The sequence below is a fragment of the Muntiacus reevesi genome, chromosome 1, assembly GCF_963930625.1.
Source record: "Muntiacus reevesi chromosome 1, mMunRee1.1, whole genome shotgun sequence".
Lineage (NCBI taxonomy): Eukaryota > Metazoa > Chordata > Mammalia > Artiodactyla > Cervidae > Muntiacus > Muntiacus reevesi.
Genome location: NC_089249.1, coordinates 115597856 through 115617457, shown reverse-complemented (window position 1 = coordinate 115617457; position 19602 = coordinate 115597856). Strand labels below are relative to the sequence as shown.

The following is a 19602-nucleotide window of genomic DNA, read 5'->3' as shown; positions in this document are numbered from 1 at the left end:
CAAGGCATTGTTAAAACCTGCAAGTTAAAAGCTTGACTGCTGCTGTTAGGGAGCCCGATTCTTTTGCCCGAGGAGCTGCAAGCCAAAACACTGAGATCCCAGGTTTGCAGCAGAGAGTTTATTTGTGAGGTATCAACTAAAAAAGATGCACAATTTGAGAGTTGTGAGTTAAGTCTTGTTTGGGGCAAAATGAGGACTGTAGCCTAGAAGGCAGCACCTCAGAAAGCTCTGAGAGACTGCTCCAAAGAAGTAGTGGGGGAGTTCAATATTTAAGGTTTTGGTGAAGGGGGAGTTCAATGCAATCAAGTGCTTAATTTACAAGAGTTTTTCTTCTAGTCACGAGGATCTGATGTTACCATGAATGGATTTAGTGTTTTTCTAGATATGAGGGGGCTCTTCCCTGATAGCTCAATTGGTAAAGAATCCGCCTGCAATGCAGGAGACCCTGAAGAAGAGAAAGGCTACCCACTCCAGGATTGTGGCCTGGAGAATTTCATGGGCTGTATAGTCCATGGGGTTGCAAAGAGTCAGACACGACTGAGCGACTTTCACTTTAGAGAAGAGGAAATACAGGGATTGTTATCATAAAATCTGTTCCCCAAAAATATCCAACTATATGAAGACCTGTCCCATCAGATTACCTGGAGCACAGAGTGCTCCATTCCACCCTGAACTTCCTCAGGGGTTGTTGAAGGTCAACAGCTGCAGCAGCACAGGGTTCAATCTCCTCAGAGGCAGATGGCAAATGCCCTTATTGTTCAGTTCTTGGCAGTGCTCTTGGCAAGTGCCCATTTATAGTTGACAGAGGCAACCCAGTAAGGCTGCACGGGCTGTGATGACAGTAGGTCATGGGACAAGCAGGTCTCTTCTGAGCAGACTCTGATGAGCAATATTGGTTTCACTGTGTTTCAGCCAGGTTTGTCGTGTTACAATAGGAAAGAGTTTTCAAACAAGCTCTTCTCTTATCTGCTGTTCTGTGAAAGGAGCTCAAGAATATCCCTTAGTTACCAGTTTCTGTTACAGGTTTTTAACACTGTGAATCAGGATTTTGCTATCTCATCTATATATCAGATGGCAGTGAGGGGAAGGAAGGACATGCAGAGTATAGTCTCAAAATGCTATGCCCAAGCCTTCCCAAGAGCAAGGGCGGTTGCACAAATTCCCTATGCAGACTTCTCTAGCTGCAAAGGCAACTAGAAAAGTATAAGAATCCTTAGATTACCATACCCTTACTTTGTAAAATAGAATGATATGATATTTGGAGCTGCAGAGTGTGTTATAACTATAAAGGTGTATGTGACAATATCAGGGACAGATTTTTCTTGAATTCTGAGACCACAATTAGTATCTTCAAGACTTGAACCCAAGCTGGGAAAATTACTGTGGCCTCATAAGCCTGAGTCACTGAAATGGATTTAGAGGGAGATTGGGGATGTGACCTAAAACCAGATAAAGTTAATCTTTTCTCAGTTACCTGTATCCAAGAAATTTTTCTCTCTTTTTCTCTCTCACTCTTAGTCTTTTTCGGGCTCTCTTGATCTCCTCTATTCTGTTTTCATTAACTTTTTGTTGTTGTCAGCGAGGGTATAAACATGTATGATTCAAAATGAAAATTGTAATGCCATTTAGATATGTTTGGCTCTGAAACATGATATATATTATAAACATGATATATATTATTACTTACAAATAAATTTGGAGTCTTCCAGTTTCCATGGTTTGTAATTGCTTCAGGAAAGATACTTTAAAAGTTATATCCTGTAACTCTAATTCACAAAACTATAGTATTAGGAAAGGAAGAATGAGTAAGATGTGTTCCTAAATGGAAGGCAGTCAATGAGATGATTTAACTGAAGATTTTTATAGTTCCTATTTATTTAACTCCAGAAAAAGTGGTCTTGCATCTTGTTTTAGAAGTTGTGCTTCTTTGTCACCTAGTAAGGAGATCAGTCTTGGGTGTTCATTGTAAGGACTGATGTTGAAGCTGAAACTCCAATACTTTGGCCATCTGATGCGAAGAACTGACTCATTTGAAAAGACCCTGATGCTGGGAATGATTGACGGCGGGAGGAAAAGGGGGCGACAGAGCATGAGACGGTTGGATGGCATCACCAACTCAATGGACATGTGTTTGAGTAAGCTCCAGGAGTTGGTGATGGTAAAGGAAGCCTGGCGTGCTGCAATCCATGGGGTTGCAAAGAGTCGGACAGACTGAGTGACTGAACTGAACTGAGTATTGAACACTGTGTCCAGTGAAACATCTGAGAGGAAGAATCTCATTTCCACATTCTCAGAGTTTAGTGCCAGACCACAGGGTGTGGATGGACGAGCATTATAAACAGCTCAAACATGAAGCACTTGCAGTTCAGAGATATGAGTGCCGTCCTTCACATGGAAAATGTGGGCACAGAGAAGTAATAGCTCTTTGGGGGATAAAATTCCTAGGCCTGGGGAACTTTAGAATTGGAGAGAGTAACCACTGAGGCAAAATATTTATAAAAACGTGGCAAAACTAAAAGCATCTTGGATATTGCAGAGCACAGACATAAACAAGATAAAAGAATAGGCATTCAGGACTGTAAAATTGTAAGGTGATAGCCCCTGATTGCTTACTTGGCTATAATAAGTATGTCTCTCTTCTTACAAGCTGGGGTGGAGGTGTATCACCTGAGGAAGTTCAGCCTCAGTGTATCTGCAACACGAGATAAAGGAATAACTGATAGTGTTCAAGCGAAACTCTCTTTAGATCTCATTTTTAAAGGAAAAAGTTATTTCTGGCTTAAGGTTCCTTTTACCATTTTTGAAGTGTCAGAGAATTCACATGATCAAAGTCCGCAGACTTTAATATAGTTGGGTCGGAGTTTCGGGGGAAGGTGTCTATTAGCGCTATACAGAAACAGAAAGCAGGATCTAATACAAACTGAAGGCCCCAGGTGTCTGTATATTCATCCACCGTTAGTTTCATTTTGTGTTGTCCATTCTTCTAAATTTTTAGGATCCACATGTTCTTCACCAGGAATGGTTACCTTCTCACTCATCTCCACTACTTTTCAAGAGTATCGCAGCCAATAGTCCTATCACAATTGTATTACAATATAATTGTATTTGTATTGTACAATGTAATTGTATTACATATTACAGTTGTATTATCACAATTGCAAAATCTTAAACTATATATCTTAAACTAGTCTATCTAAGTCTTGCATGAGAAGTGGTGTGGACATCTATCAATTAAAGTGCTATTCTGTTTTGTCTTGGTTCTTACTTCGAAAGAGGGGAATAGAAACTGCAGCCATTACCAGACAAGGACAAACTCTAGTTAGGCACAAACACTTTCTTTTTCAAAGTGTTCCCAACTGTTCAATATACCCAGCTGAATTCCACTCCCTAATTTGTGCCCTTTAAATGTGTCTTATGATGATAAACAAACAAAGGGATGCTTTGCAGAGGAATTTGGAGGAGAATGTGTGAATCTCTTTAAAGCTATAGCTTTGTAGTTCCTCCTTGTTATGCTGGCTCTGATCACAGCAGGACTTCAGCGTCCTTTTGAAGATGAGCCTTTTTTCAGCACTTGGGGATGTGTTCGGCCACTCACACAATACAGAATGAGCTTAAGATCATGTGACATGAATTCCACTGGTTCTACCACAGTCACACAGTTCAGAGCTAGCTTGCCCAGCAGAATTGTGGAACACTCTCAAGAGGCAATTGAGATGCCAATTTGACCATAACTCTTGAGGGGATGGGATGCCATTGTCCTGGATGTGGTCAGTAATTTAAGCCCAGAGTCATTATAGGATGCTGGGTACCCAATAGGCATAATACATGGGTTTGGAGGTCAGTGGCACACAGTATCACTCCCAGTGACTTCTTTGGGGAAATTTGTGCTCCTTGACCTTGAATATCTAGGCCTGTGGTTCTGGAGAGGGAGTGTTTCATTGAGGGGGCACACTAAAGGCACCTTAAACCTAAAGCTATAGATGCTGCCTGTTTTCTCTGGGCATCTTTTGCCAATAAAGCAGCAGGCACAGGAGTAGTTTATCATGACAATTGACTTTGATCATCATGAAGAGGTATTATTGCTATCATGTGATGGGAGCAGGGAAGAATATTTTGGTTAAAATACTAGCCTACAAGTCCTAAAGGCATATATGTGTCTTTGCAGACCTTGTTTTCTTGGGAACAGAATAAAAGCACTGCTGTTGTTGCTATTCAGTCACTAAGTTGTGTCCAGTGCTCTTGCCTGGAGAATCCCATGGACAGAGAAGTGTGGCAGGCCACAGTCCATAGGGTCTCAAAGAGTTGGATTTTCTATTTGCATTTCTAATGAGTTCTGACAATCCATCTGTAACACTAAAGAATTTCCTTAATAAATACATTCTGGGAGGACTGTGTAATACCCAATCAACAGGCAAGAGACCCTCATGAGCATGCCGTACACTAGTCTAAGGAGAAGGAGGAATGGATGCAGAAATGTCCAGAGAAGCTCACTCTTCCTGTACTAAGTACTGTGTGAAAAAAATGATTGTGATGCTGTCTTCCTCCAGAATTGTTCAACAAGTACTTGGGTAGATCTCTGATTCCATCAGTAATTTAACAAATATTTATTAATTGTGAAGTCTGGAAGAGGGCTTTCACCTGGAGCCTTGTCTTAGGATGTGTATAAGCTTATTCCAACAGACGACCACTTGGGACTGAACATCAGAGCAGTGCAGGTTCCTTTCACTCTTTCCTAACAGTCCTTTCCCTCACTCCTGACCTCTTCCTTTCTCTAAGCCATGGTCACTTCATGGCACAAATGTGTGTGCCTGTTTCTTGTTTGCAGTACTTGTCATGTGTGTTGGGGAGATTTGATGGGGAAACAGAACTCCTCACTGATCTCTTGACCCCTTTACCAGACCATCCAGACTTCTGGTATTCGGGATATTCCCCTGATGACACCAGAGGGTCTTTGGGGACTGGAACCGCTGAAGGGCTTATTCCAGAGACTTTGGTCAGAGAAGTGGCAATTGAGCATTAACCCTGAACCCTTAAGAAAGCAGAGTCATCCTATAGACTCCGCAGTTTGTCAGCATGTGGGTGTCATGTTCATTGAGAAATGGATCCTCCTCACATCAAAGGCACAGTTTTATTTCAACAGACGTTCCTTGAACTGTTAACAGTTATGGTGACAGTGTGAATTTTGCCAAACTGGCTCTCTTTTTGCTATTTTAAACAATATCATTGTTCTGTGAGCCAAATGTGGCAGCTTCATTGCTCGGCAAGTTTCCTGGGAGAGAAACTGGAGGAACTCAGAGTACATGGGCTGTGCAGTCTCTCTCAGAGAAAAGTGGCAGGTTCAGATGGGTGTGCGTGTACTTTCTGCCTGAATTCTTTCAATACCGGTTCCTAAAATTGTGCCCTTTATTTTGAGAACCCTAAGCAGCAATTAATGTAGCAAGGAAGTGGTGATTTGGGACCCTGATGGGTGGAAGCTTACGTATTTATTCATGTGTATTGTTTGAACAACTGAAGCTTCAGTGGTGATCTTTGTGGTGGGAGCTAAGTATACAGTGAAGATCATCTAGTAGACAGGATCATGAGGTGGTAGAGGAGATAAAATGTAAACAGGTCATTTCAATGTCAAAATTATATAAAAATCCTGTGCTCTGAGTGAAACGTGGTGCAATGGGGGCACAGAGAAGGGACATCACACCCAGTTCATTCTAAGCACAAAGTCTAGCATTCGACAGCTGAGAAGAAGCCTTAAATGTTGTGTTGAAACTGAAGAAAACCTCTTCTTTGAATACACTGTCTTCATAAGGTGTAGCAGGAATTTGGGGTCATAACATTCCAGCAGACTTTATACCTAAAAATAAGTTAGGGGCTATAAGTTCAAAGCCTTAATGACAACAGTGTGATACACATCTGGTGCTTTCCATTTCCTGCTCCAATAAGTGGATTCCTCCTGTGGAGCTGACTTTTTTTATTTCTCACACTATTCAACACTTGCATCTTGTCATAAGAACTCTTCCATCCCATGTATTATTATTTCTTATTTAATGTTAATAATTCTATTTATGCTTGAACAGGTGATAAATCATTCAAAATATAAAACCCACAGGAGAATATGTCATGTACTTTTTGTCTCAAATATGCAGGTCCATTCCTGTTTTGTTCATGGATACCAGTTTCTTTTGTATTTCCAGACATAGAAGATAATATATGTTGGGGTCCTTTAATGGACTGGAATCTGTGGGCCCAGAGTCGATGATAAGAAAGTGAAAGAGAGAGCTGGAGGGAGGGAGAGAGAGAGAGAAAGAAAGAAAGACATGGGGACCCAACCTCTGATGGAGCAAAGGTATTTTATTAGCAGAAATGCAGGCTTATATATCTTTAGTAAGATGATTACTCAGCTATTACACAGGATGAAATTTTATCAATAGCCACAATACGGATAGTCTAACACATACAAGGTCGCTGACACTGAAAGGAGTCACTGAAGGGAGTTACTGAAAGGAATCCAAGCAGATACCGTTTCTCATGATCTCAGTCCTGAGAGCTGCATGCAACTCTACTTGTTCTCGGAATAGGAACTGATAAGGAACAGAGAATTTATGAGAAACAGCACGTAGGAATCCTCCTGTTAAACATTCCCTGACAAGTATATTCACATATTGATTATGTTTTAAATCAGTAATGCAACTTACACACTTTCTGCATCTTTATTTATTTATTTATTTATTTTGCTTATGATACATCGTGGAGATTTTCTCACATTACCACAAATAGTTTCCCTTTTCACTTTAGTGATATAGAGTATTCCTGTGTAATTGTGTCTCAGGATTTACCTCACTAGTATGTGATCGGGGGACTTTAAAAATGTTTCCAGTCTTTTGGAATTACAACAATCCTTCAATAAATGTACCACCATACAGTCCCTATTCAGCTTGGGTACATAAATGTTTAAGATAAATCCCTAAGTGAGAACTTGCTGGATCAACAGTATTTGCATTTAAATTTTGGTGTACATCTGTATAAATCTGCACTCTTCCTAGCAAATATCAGGCTGCCACTTTCCTGTAACCCTTGCCAGGCCAGGGTCCTCTCAAAACTATACTTCTTGGCCCCTGAGAAGTGACACAGTTATCTCCTAATTATACTTTGTATATCTTTTATAATCAGTAAAGTTAAACATTTTAATTATCTTCTTATATGTTTACCCATTTAAAAAATGTGGTCTTTAACCTTTCCTTGCTGATTTATGAGGGCTTGTTAGATCGGGCCTAAAGAAACTCTCTCCATGTCTATATCATAGGTGAGTGTCCCTTCTTTTATGCTTTGCTTAAAACTTGGCTATGAATCAATCATTATCTTTTAACTCATTTTCCATTCCTTTAAATCGACCAAGTCAATCAAAATTATTTAGATATTTGGATATCAGGCCCTGATTCTTTGGTAATAGCCTCTTATTTTTACACTTTTCTTGATTGAAACTCTGTGACATATACTTCAAGGATTAGCCACCCTTACATCAAGTTTTTTCTTATGTACTTAACAGGGATTGTCAGCTCATTTAACAACTCACCTGAGATCCATCATGTCTATATACGGTTAAAAACTTTAGGCCGTGAGAACGCTAACAACGTAAGGCTAATTCCTGACAGAATCCTTAAAGTTTCAAGGAACTTATCATCTTTAATTCTTTCTATTTCCTTTTGTAGTTGAAGTATCTGAATATGTAATTCACCGGCTTTCCTTTCAAATCCTTCAGTAAGCATTTGTTCTTGCATCTGTAAAAAGAAGACAGTGCCCTGTCTGAAAACATCCAACTATCAGAACTTCCTATCTAACAACTACAGGAGCTCAGCACCTGTGCCTGTTTCTATATGGTCTTAGATGCTTTTTGACGAGTTTGTCCAATATTTCTAAAGGTTTGGATGTGGGTGGGTAGACAGAGTATTCATAGTTTATAGCTTCCCAGGATTGACCTATACCAGTGACCCAAACCTTTTAGGCACCAGGAACCAATTTTGTGGAAGACAATTTTTCCTCAGACCAGAGTAGGGGGGTTTCAGGATGATTCTAGCATATTGTATTTATGTGCACACTACTCCTATTATTATTACATCATGATATATAATGAAATAATTACACAACTTACTGTAAAGCAGAATGAGAGGGAGCCCCGAGTTTGTTTTCCTGCAACTAGATGGCTGCATCTGAGGGGATGGGAGACAGTGACGTCTGAAATGTGTTGCTTATGTCCAGTCTACTAGGCAATCTCATTTGAGTTGCTGTTACTGCAAAAAAACCTGCTTCATGAAGACAGGATGTTGAAACGGAAGCAGGCTTTTCAGTGCTTTTGTGGCAACCTCAGGATATTTCACTTTGACTTGAATCCGGAAAGTATTTGACATTTGAAGCTGTCTCAGACATACTTTTAAGGCCACTGTCATTTGGGATTTCATGCAAATTCATCCTCTTCTAGCATGGATAAGGTTGATTCATTTGGTTTATTCACAAATGAGTCTCAGATCCTTTCTTTTCCAGGTTAGGAGTCTTTTGTGTTTGGGAAGTGATGTTCAAACTGTTTTGAAAGCTGAAATAGGTGTTCACACACCAGTTGGGAGAAAGAAGGCCCTGGCTCGGTCTTTTTCAAAATCTCTGCTAATGCTTGAAACGTGTCAAAAATCCCAGTTTACTCATCATCCGCATACTTACAGTTTGGCTTTGAATGCAGCCATTTTATCTGCTGACTTGAACACAGTTGTCATTCTCTCATGAAGTTGACAAATTGAGTTTCTATATATCACACAAGTAAGCAAGTTTGGGTCAGAACCCATTGTGTGTCACTGAAATGTGCTGTCAGTGGTGACTGTTTTTATAAAAGAAATCTCTGGAGCGGCTCTCTTAACTCAAAAACTCTGGCCAGTCACCTACCTGTAGAAAGCTATCCCACTTTTGTGTATAAGAGGAGATGTGTGTGCTCTTCATCTGTTTCCTCACAGAGCTGGGCAAACAGACATGAGTTAAGGGCAGATACTTTAATGTGGTTGACTATTTTAATCACATCGTGCAAAATGTTGTTACATTCAGGTGACATTTTTCATCTAGGCAGCATTTCTCTAAGGATAACACAGTGCATAGACTCACATTCAGAAGTGAGCTCTTTGACCTGAATAGTGAAACAAGAAAGCCGTTCAGTCATGGCAGCCTCTCCGTCCATGCGCATACCAACACAAATGCCCAATTCAGGTGTCCTTTTATGTAATCATTCAAAGCCTTGAATAGTTCTGTGGTTGTGGTGTTGGTTGGCGACAAAACTGCACATAACATATCCTCATGCACATCCTCTGAAAAATAGATGCCTCAAAAACAAGATTGTTGCTTTGTTGTCAACATTCATAGATTTGTCAGCCTGGATTGCATACCACCATGACTCATTAACCTCTGACAATTGTGCCTCAGTGTCCTCTGCTATTACATCAATTCATCTAGTTATAGTGCTAGCCGAAAGAGGAGCACGTGCCACCTTCTGAAATGCAGCCTCTCCTAAAAGTTCCTGACAAATGTCCTTGGCAGTTGGCAGGATCAACTCTTCACCAACTCTTCTTAGCTCTAGCATGTGGTTAGCCACTAAGAACGATGCTTTCAGTGCAGACACGCTTGATGAAGTGGTGGCCTTCAATGATTGCTTCCATTCCTCTTGTTCACATTTTTCCCTTTTGATAAACTCCTAAAGCTTGTCCTTTAATGCAGAAGGCTTGGTTTCTATGTGGCAAATCAGTTTTGAAGGTTTCATGGCTTCAATGTGTAGCTGGTCACTACAAACTATGCAAAGTGGGTTGGAGAATATGAACCACCTATTGCAATGAACCTGTAATTTAAGTAGGACTTTTGGTATTTTCTTTTAAATGAAACTTTCATTTTGTTGGCAGTCCTAGAGTCTTCTGCTGTCTCATTATTGGGTCTTTCCCCCTTTTCAAAGAAGCTCTCCAGTGACATTTTTTTTTTTTTTTTTTTTTACTTATTTTGGCTAGGCTTAGCTTGTGAGCTCACCAAAACTGTGACTGAGATTAGTGAGCAGTGTGGAAAAGAGGCGGGGACAGAAGTGGGAAATACAATAATCAATGGGCCATCTATGGACTAAAATAAGTGTTGGGTACTTACTTGAAACCTGCCACCAGGTGTATAATTGAAGTACATCAACTCACTTGACAGTGTAGAACCTACCACCAGATGCAGCTTAATTGTCACTTGCCGCTCACTAACAGGGTTTTGATATGAGTCTGCCCATTGATTTATGATGGCTCTGTGCAGTCAAACCTCTCTGCTAATGATAATCTGAATTTGCAGTCACTCCCAAGCATCACAGCCTTAGCTCCAACTCAGATCATCAGGCATTAGATTCTCATTAGGAACATGCAACCTAGATCCCTTGCATGCACAGTTCACAGTAGGGTTCAGGTTCCTCTGAGAATCTGATGCTGCCACTGATCTGACAGGAGGCAGAGTTCAGGCAGTAATGCGAGTGGTGGGGAGTGGCTGTGAGTACAGATGAGGTCTTACTCACTTGCTTGCTCACCATTCACCTCCTGCTGTGTGGTCCAGTTGCTAACAGGCCACAGACTGCTACCAGTATGTGCCTGCGGGCTGGGAACCCAAGCTCTACACCATCTCCCTGGGCAGGGAGGATCTGTGCCTCAGGCAGGCCTTAAAACTATGCCAGTAATGTGTTCCAGCCCTAAGAATGCACTCTGGGAGGAAATTTAAGTGAATTCTAAATATTTCTCAGTTCCCCTGAGATAGAATGACCACACTCATGTCACAAATAATGAGATCTGCTGACCCTCTTTAGGACACTGACTGTCAAACTCCAGGTTTGAACAAAGAATACATTTACTCTAGGTGTGTAAAATGAATCAGGCAGATCTGGAAACAAATGTAGCAAATTTTAGAGCTTTCAGCATCCCATATATGGTACCAGGCACAATCTGATACCTTCAAGAGCAGACGGAACTATTCCAGGTCTCTGATGGTTGTACCAAAAATTCTAATGCCTCTAAGACCGAAGTCCTATTCATGGTGGGGCAAATATGACACTATAATCACCACAAACAGCAGTTCAGGAGCCCAGGCCATGTTATTTTCCCTTCCAAACCCTAACACTACAGAAAGTGCTGAGTCTTGCAGAGGTGAGTCTTCAGCATGATCTACATCTCTTTGATATTTACATGAAACATATGTCTTTGGATTTCTCTCTGGGATCTGACTTAAGGTTGAAGTTCTGTCCCTTTATTATTGAGAAGCTAGCATTTTGTCCATCAGATTCTGCCCACGCCCAGCTAGACTTACCTTCAGCTTGTGCTCTAGCACTGCTTCCTGCTCTCTGATAAGGTTTTCTCTTTCCATATTGAACTTCTCTTTCAGTTGGGCTACATGTTCCTTGTGGCTTCTCTCTTGGGCCTCCATTTTTTGCTTCTCATCATTCAGTTTCTGTGTTAGCAGATCCTGTTTCATCTCTGCTGCTTGTCTCTTGGTACGTTCCTCTGTTTCACAAGAGTTTTAAAGAAATAGCAGTTATGCTGAGCTGTACCATCCTGAGTTCAAAGACTAAAATGACATTAAATTGGTGGGAAGGAGTCTGACTGTCCCTGCTACCACATCAGACAACCTGCTTCAGCATATGATGTAGAAGCCCTGACTGGATGTACATAAAACCCAAACTCCCCTGGTTATTTCCACATGTAGCAGAGAGGTTCCACAGAAGAAGAGGAAGCTCCGGTTCTGGAAGTGTTTGCTCCCACACCTGCCAAAGGGCAGCATAGGAACCACCTTCTCCTCAGAGTTCAGTCCTCCCCCCGTACCTGCCATGGCCTTGTCTGCATCAGTGAGGGCCTGGTCTGCCTGCAGGATGGCTGCCTCTTCTCCTGCCTGTGACTGCAGGAAGCTCTGGAGGACCTGGTTTGCCTGAGGAAACAACAAGAAGCAGACTCATCAGGCAGCAAAGATGTAGTGTCTTGCTATGGAAATTATTCAGTAAACCTACAGATTGGACCCTATAAGTTCTTCATCCTTCTTGGGACCCCACAGTGGTTAAATACCCTGTAATTATGTGCAGTTGTACAAACACTAATCCCCCACCGCTTGTAACTGTAGTTTTTCTTCTAATGTTCATCTACTCTTTCTTTATTAGGATATCCTTTATTGACACTCCAACTTGTGGTTTTTACTTCCTCTTCCAGGAAGCATTCTTAAGCTTTATTCTGAGCTCTGAGTGGTTTCCAAGAACCTAACAGGTGTCCTGTAAGCATTACTACTTGATAGTTGTGTGATCTTAGGCAACTTAGTACATTCTCCTCATGTCACATTTCTCAATTTTATAATAAAGATGATACCATCTAATTTATATTATTTTCAGGACTAAATTGATAATCCAACCAAATCACCTAAGGTACAGTTGATGTAGTGAGTGCTCAACATACATCAGTCATCATCATCATCGCCACCACCATCACTGTCACTTATCCCTATCAATGTATTGTCCCACCATGTCCCACCATATCCATTGACTATTTATATGTTTCTCAGGCAAGACCATAAGCTTCTTGAAAACAGCAGCTTTTCTTTAATTTTCCTATTCTTTGCAGAAAGCCCATTTGAGGGAAATTTCTTTTTAAAATTTTGTTATTTTATGTTTATACAATTTTTAAATTTTTTTTTAAAGGTTACACTGCATTTACAGTTACTACAAAATATTGGCTATATTCCCTATACTCTGCAATACATCTTTACAGCCTGTCTTACACCCAATCATTTGTATCTCACACCCTTCCTCCTGTATTGCCCCCACTCCACACTGGTAACCACTAATTTGTCCTCTATGTCTGTGAATCTTCTTCTTTTGTTATGTTTACTAGTTTGTTGTAGTTTTGGACTTCAAATACAAGTGATATCGTCAATATTTGTCTTTCTCTGTTTAACTTGTTTCTCTTAGTATAAGTCAACCCATGTTGCCAAAAATGGCAAAATTTCACCCTTTTATTTTTTTAATAACTGAGTAAGTAGCATTCATATATATGCACACTCCACATCTTCTTTATAAATTCATCTGTTGATGGATATTTAGGTTATTTCCATATCTTGGCTATTGTAAATAATGCTGCTATGAACTTTGGGATGTGGGTATCTTTTTCAATTAGTATTTTGCAAAACCTAGTACACTGTTTGAATAAAAGGAATATTCTCTTTCATCTAGATCCTTGATAATAAGTCCTGCTTTGGATAGAAATATTTCTGGTTTGTTGAAGAGTAGCTAACAAACCGTAGATATAAACGCTGAGAATGTAAAGATACTGCCATGCTCTCCTTTCTCTACAAAAGTTGTGCTATGGTCTCAGAATTTCAAAAAGCCAGCAACAACCCTTGGTCTCCAACCTGTTGTGCTTTCCCAATCCCCTTCCTCCTCACCTTAACTCCTTTCCTGGGAATGAGTTTATAGTTCTCTTCAAGCTTGTTCCTTGCTTCTAAGTAGCAATGGTGTCCTCCAGGGACAAAGAAAGTTCCCTCTGAAATACTCATCTTTAAGGGCTCTGAAAGCTTTTTAAGCTCAGCCTGACAGTATCTGTCAGATGCTTCTTCATTTTGCAACAAGAAATCATCTTTCTTTTTCTCGATCATGATCTGTTGAAAAAACAAGGAGAAATTCAATAGAAAGGAGATAGAAGAAAACATCCAACTGTGATCCTCTTGAAGGAAGCAATTGGACAACATTGGCACAGAGACACAGAATAACAGATATAGAGTCAGGAGACTAGTTTTAGTCCCAGGTGTGACCAACTCTGTGTGACTTACAGGAAGTCTCTTAACGTTCTTGTCTCAGTCTCAACATCTGTGAAATGATGGGTTGGCAGATGTGAATTTCTTTGTTCCTCTAACAGTAGTAGGATTAATAGTGATAAATCCATCAACAATGAAAAATAGCAAGTTCAATTATGATTTGAAGTAGGCTTTATTATGCATACTAAGTGTTATAAATAAAATATATACATAGCAAATCAACTGCCTAACATAATGAATGAAATATACACCGAACAGAGTTTTGAACTTTTTCTGAATTCTTGTTTCATTGAGGGTTTGATTGTGTGAAAATGTAGGAAGAGAAATTTCATATTTGTCCTTATAAATTACAATTGGGCTGGTTTTCCTCTAAGAGGCTTTTGTAACTTGTAGGATGTACAAAGGTAGACTGAAAGACAAGGTTTCAGTGATGGTTCCAATGGTAAGCAGGATTATGAACTCTAAGAATTCTCTCCCTTGGCGTTCACACTGCATAGGCCCTGGACTTGTGAACATGATGAATGTTGATCCTGTGTTTAGATTATGTCATACGGCACAGGCTCCTTTAAGAAAGTGAGATTACCCTAGTGGGCATTACATAATCATCCAAGCCCTTCACCTGCAGTCTTCTCTAGCTGGTGGCAGAAGAGGGAATTGGAGAGATTAGAAACAAAGGAAGAATACAATGCATCATTGTTGGCTTGAAGATGAAACGGGGTTCCCCAGAGCCCATATGAGTTCTGATGAAAGATATATTCACATATTTATATATGGGGAGGACACTCTGGCTTGCACATGATTTAAATTAAACTTTATGCTAACTACAGCAATCTGTTCTGTGGCCTATCAAACATGTACATCTGCTCTAATCATTTAAAAAGAATCCATTTAAAAATCAAAATGCAGTAACTGTCGGACAGGAATTAAAAATTGAGCTTGGTGGCCATTGTGGATGTGGTTTCAGACATGTTTCTGCATCCGTGAGAACTTGAATCTTCTGAACTTTATCAAATTCAAGGATGCCACCATCCCTTCCCAAGAGTGTCTGCTAGTAACTGGGAGCTGCAAACTTAGGAACTCAAAGTGTACCATTGTAAATATGCAATAGATTCAGACCCAAACAATCCGTCTTTAAGAAGCACTCTCATTTCTTTCCAGCTACAATCTTATTTCTTGACAAATAATACAGGTAATTTTATGGGTTTTGCCTATAGTAAGGGTTCTCCACCCCCCGCCCACCCCACCCCGCATTTTGTCATGTAACAGAACAGAATTCAAGTTCTTCTTTAATCTGTATCTAGTCTTCATTTGGCTCAAATAAAACTCTTTTCTTATCCTGAGAAAAATTGCTTACTGATTATTCTTGGGGGTATTGCTAAACCCATTTGAATCTTTTTTTGTTTTCAGCTTGCTGTACTCCGAGCACATCACCCATACACACCCTGCACTGGAGTGTGACCTGAAAAAGTGTTAGCTAATAATTGTGTGTTGTTTTAAGCACCAAAGCACAGGGTAATTTGTTTACAGTAGAAAATAAAGAGGCCAGTTTTTAGGAAAAAAGAAGGAAAGTAGCCTGTAGAGTACTGTCATTCACAACAATCCAAACTCCTTTTACAATGAGAAGCATATGAATCATAGGTGAATAGAGGGAGCCTAAGAACATTTCTCATCCTCTGCAGAGGGTGAGATGGCTGGATGGCATCCCCCACTCAGTGGACATGAAATTCAGCAAACTCCAGGACATAGTGGAGGACAGAAGAGCCTGGTGTGTTGCAGTCCCTGGGGTTGGAAAGAGTCAGACACGACTGAGCTACTACTGAACAACAGCAACAACAAAGCACATTTCTAGAACCACAGGAATCAGGAAGGATATATTCTAGGCTACATTACCACAAGTTTCTTCTGGAAATCCTGATTTTCATCCTTGAAGGAGTGCTCCATGAAGACTGCAATGGCTTCCTTCTCACAGGCTGCGTGCACCTCCAGCAGCTCCTGGAGCGTGTCTGTAGGGAGACTCAATCGATGGGTCATCTGCTCACTGTAGTGGTCAGCTGCCTTCTGCACAGCTGCTGAGTTCTCACGCTGGGCCAGAGTTATTACTGCATTCTCCAAACAAGGAACTGATCCACTGTTGATGGCATTTACATAGGTCTCCACCAGAGGCCCCAGCCCTGAATAACATATTATATTGTGTTGTCCAAAAAGTTCGTTAGATTTTCCCATAAGATGTTGCAGAAAAATCCAAACAAACTTTTTGGCCAATTCAATATTTTGAAAATAGAATGTTTGCATTCATTTTATGAACCTTATATCAGTATCCTAAAAATCACTAAAATTTTATTGAGCTTCAAATTTTCTTTTCTTCTCTTTTGTCTCCTCATCTTCATATCCTTCTTTTTCTTCTATAATTTTATTTTAATAACACCAATGTCTCCTATTCATTCTCTTTTATGGTTCTCAATACATCACAATACAATATTAACTGAATGACCTCAACAATATGTTCAAAATTCTCCTGGAACACTTTCCCCATTGTAGCAAAATATGGAGAATTTATATATGTAAATAAACTGTGTACTTTGTGGGTACTATTTCCAAATGAAAATGCAGTGCCTCATGTAAAAATGTCATCAAGAATTTCCAGACAGTGACAACATTAAAACAGATAGGGCATGTCTCAGCATAGGGCACCGTGAGACTGCTCAAGTAGCCTGTGCATGAAGCCAGCTCTGCTTATGAGACTGTATTTACATTTGTTTCTCAGACTTTCAATGAGTTTACATGGATTCATGGTGTACTATTTATTTTCTGACTTATGTGAATTCACAAAATAACTTGCATATCCTCGCTAGAAACACTTATCCACCGGATGGCTCATCATAATGAATATTCGTATCCTTAACATGCCTTCAATGTAATATTGGGTTGGCCAAAAAGTTTTTTTGGGTCTTTCCATAGCATCTTACTGAAAAACCTGAATGAACATTTTGGCCAGCCCTACAGTTTCATGAGATATGATAGTCTTCAAAAAATCCTCATGTAGGGAAATTTTAATGAAGTAACATGCACTTCTTTGTGGGGCATAAATATGCTTTTCCAAATTATATAGAGAAGACACAATTACTGAAAAAAAGAAAACACAATTATTGGCAATCCCAGAGGATATTCCCAATTTCAACTCCACCACGCATTCCTCACCCACACTGAATCACAGAGAGACATGCTGTAGCAAAGGAGGCTCACTTTTCCCGGTGACAGTGATTCCCTCTTTTAAGGTCTTGGTCTTTGCATGGGTGTAGATATATGAGCAGAAATCTTTCGATTGCTTCTGGAAATTCTCATCCAGTTGATTATCTGGCATTTCCTCCAGATGGAGTAATTGTTTTTTGTTGCTTGCAGGATGGTCAAAGATGAAACACTTCCTTTTGGGAAAAAACTTCCTGATACACTCTCTGGGCAAGTTGAAACTTTAAATTTGGGGATCTTCATCTGCAAAAGTGGAAAAAAAGCAATCACAGAAGCGACAAACTTCAGGTAAGGGGGCTAAGGACTTTCATTTCCAGGGATTTTTGGATCACTCTGATTCCTGTGCCTGTAAATGTTTTTTAGTCTTATGGTGATCTACCATGGAAACTCTGTTTATGTACTAAGCCAAGGGTGAAGAAAGTACTCCTGGGGTAGAAGAAGAAGGATCCATCCGAACTGAAGAAACCTGTGGTTGTTTTCCTCAGCCATTGTATAGTATGCCATGGATTAACCATTTATTAAATGAAGACCTCATACAGCTCATGGCAGAAACCCTACAGGCCAGGTCTATAGAGCTGCCAATAAACTTCCCTTGTGGCTCAGACGGTAAAGCGTCTGCTTACAATGCAGGAGACCTGGGTTCAATCCCTGGGTCAGAAAGATCTCCTGGAGAAGGGAATGGCAACCCACTCCAGTATTCTTGCCTGGAAAATCCCATGGATGGAGACGCCTGGTAGGCTACAGTCCATGGGGTCGCAAAGAGTCAGACATGACTGAGGGACTTCATTTTCTTTCACTTTCTTGAAAGATAAACTAATACAAATCATTGTCAGAAATACTTTTCTGATCTTACAGTCTCCATTTCAAGTATGAAATGTGAGCTCAAAAGTAAAGAAATTATAGAAATAAGGATATTCACAGTATTTCTGGGAAAGAAACCATGCGGGAGACAAATGATATACAAGGCAGTAAAGTTTTACAAAATCAGAGTTAAAAAATGCACCTTCTATAAAAATGTTTTGAGATTACTTTAGCATACACAATCTCATGGTAAGATTGGCCTAAATGAAATTAGGACACCTCATCAGTCTTTTGCATCATTTTCTGTTGGAAGTGACAGTATCATCCAGAGAGATTCTGGCCATATATCTGCAGTTCAATAAATATTTACTGAAAGGGTAGATAAATGATTTAACAAACAAACTCAATATTTCTTCTAAGTGCCACTCATTATTCTCTCTGCTAATTATAATCTGTTATAACTAATTTGTTATATAATATGACATACTATGTAAGGCTCTAGAATAAAGAGTGTGAGATTAGACGAAAGCATTTGAAGACATTTCACAGTCTCAGTGAAAGGACATAGCAATGCTTTTCTTTGGAACTAATTAAGGTATAAGTAGTCTGTCTGTGAAGAATGTATCTATATAAGACAGTAAAATACACTGTGTGAAAAGTATTTAAAAATTAATTATTTTGCTTACCTTATGATTCTATATTTACTAATTTCAATTTGATGGGTTATATTTCTTGAATAGAAGAGGAGAAACACTTAATATGAAACACAATATATGAGCATTTCTTCTTCATGGTATTAATTTTTCTGAAGTCACTTGGTAGATTATTGGATTCTAAATTTCCTCTGTGAGCTTAAGCTCTGGTCACTGGGGTTTTCCCAGTAACAATAATGACTGAAGCCACCTCGCAGTCATTCACCAAGTACCACTAGCATGGTCTCAAATCCAACTTCAAATCAAAGGGCTCTGTTGACCCCACCTCCTACTGAGCTTCTTACCACCCTGGCCTTGCTCTGATACCTGGAATCAACTTCAAGGCATTCTCTAGGTACTCATCTTCAGTGATGGAGTTCCCGTCTAACTCCAGCTCCAGCGTGAAATCCCGTACGGTCCAAATTAAGTCTGGAAAGAAACTCACAAATTTGGCTGAATCCTCTACTTCATCAGAGCTGGGAGATGATTTGGTTCTGATCAGCTCTGTTAATTCAGTCACATAGCTGGGATCTTAGCTAAGGAAAAAGAAGTACTCTCCAACACAGTTTCCAGATCTCACCTCAAAACAAGTTTTATCATCATTCCCTTTTGTCCCATTTTCCATCTTCATCAACTATAAGAATGAACTCATGGGCAAGAAAAAACAGTGTCAATTGCTATTCCCATAAACTCAATGAAACATGGTGGTTCAATTCCTGAAAGGATACTGCAGTTGCTGCAAGGCCTGATTGTTGATGCTGTTCATGCCGTTGTAGATAAACATGCTGCTCAGGAGCACAGCCAGGGCAAATATCCACAGGTCATTCTTGGAGTCCTCCTAGAATGTATGTGAGAGAGTGAGGACACTATTCCACATGCTCTCATTCAGGCGTTCATTCACTATAACAGCTGTACTGTAACTCAGTTGTAAGGTAAATAAATTTTCAAGACAATGATAAATTCAAACTTTCTGGTATTGACATTTTCCCTTTCAAGTGCTTCAGTGTGATTAGATATTAACAAAAGTGAATAACATCTTATA

At 39.9% G+C, this 19602-nt stretch overlaps 1 pseudogene; it reads right to left on the bottom strand.

The window, feature by feature from the left end:
- Nucleotides 1-6340: 6340 nt before the first annotated feature.
- Nucleotides 6341-19398, bottom strand: LOC136149298 (guanylate-binding protein 7-like; annotated as a pseudogene).
- Nucleotides 19399-19602: the final 204 nt, after the last annotated feature.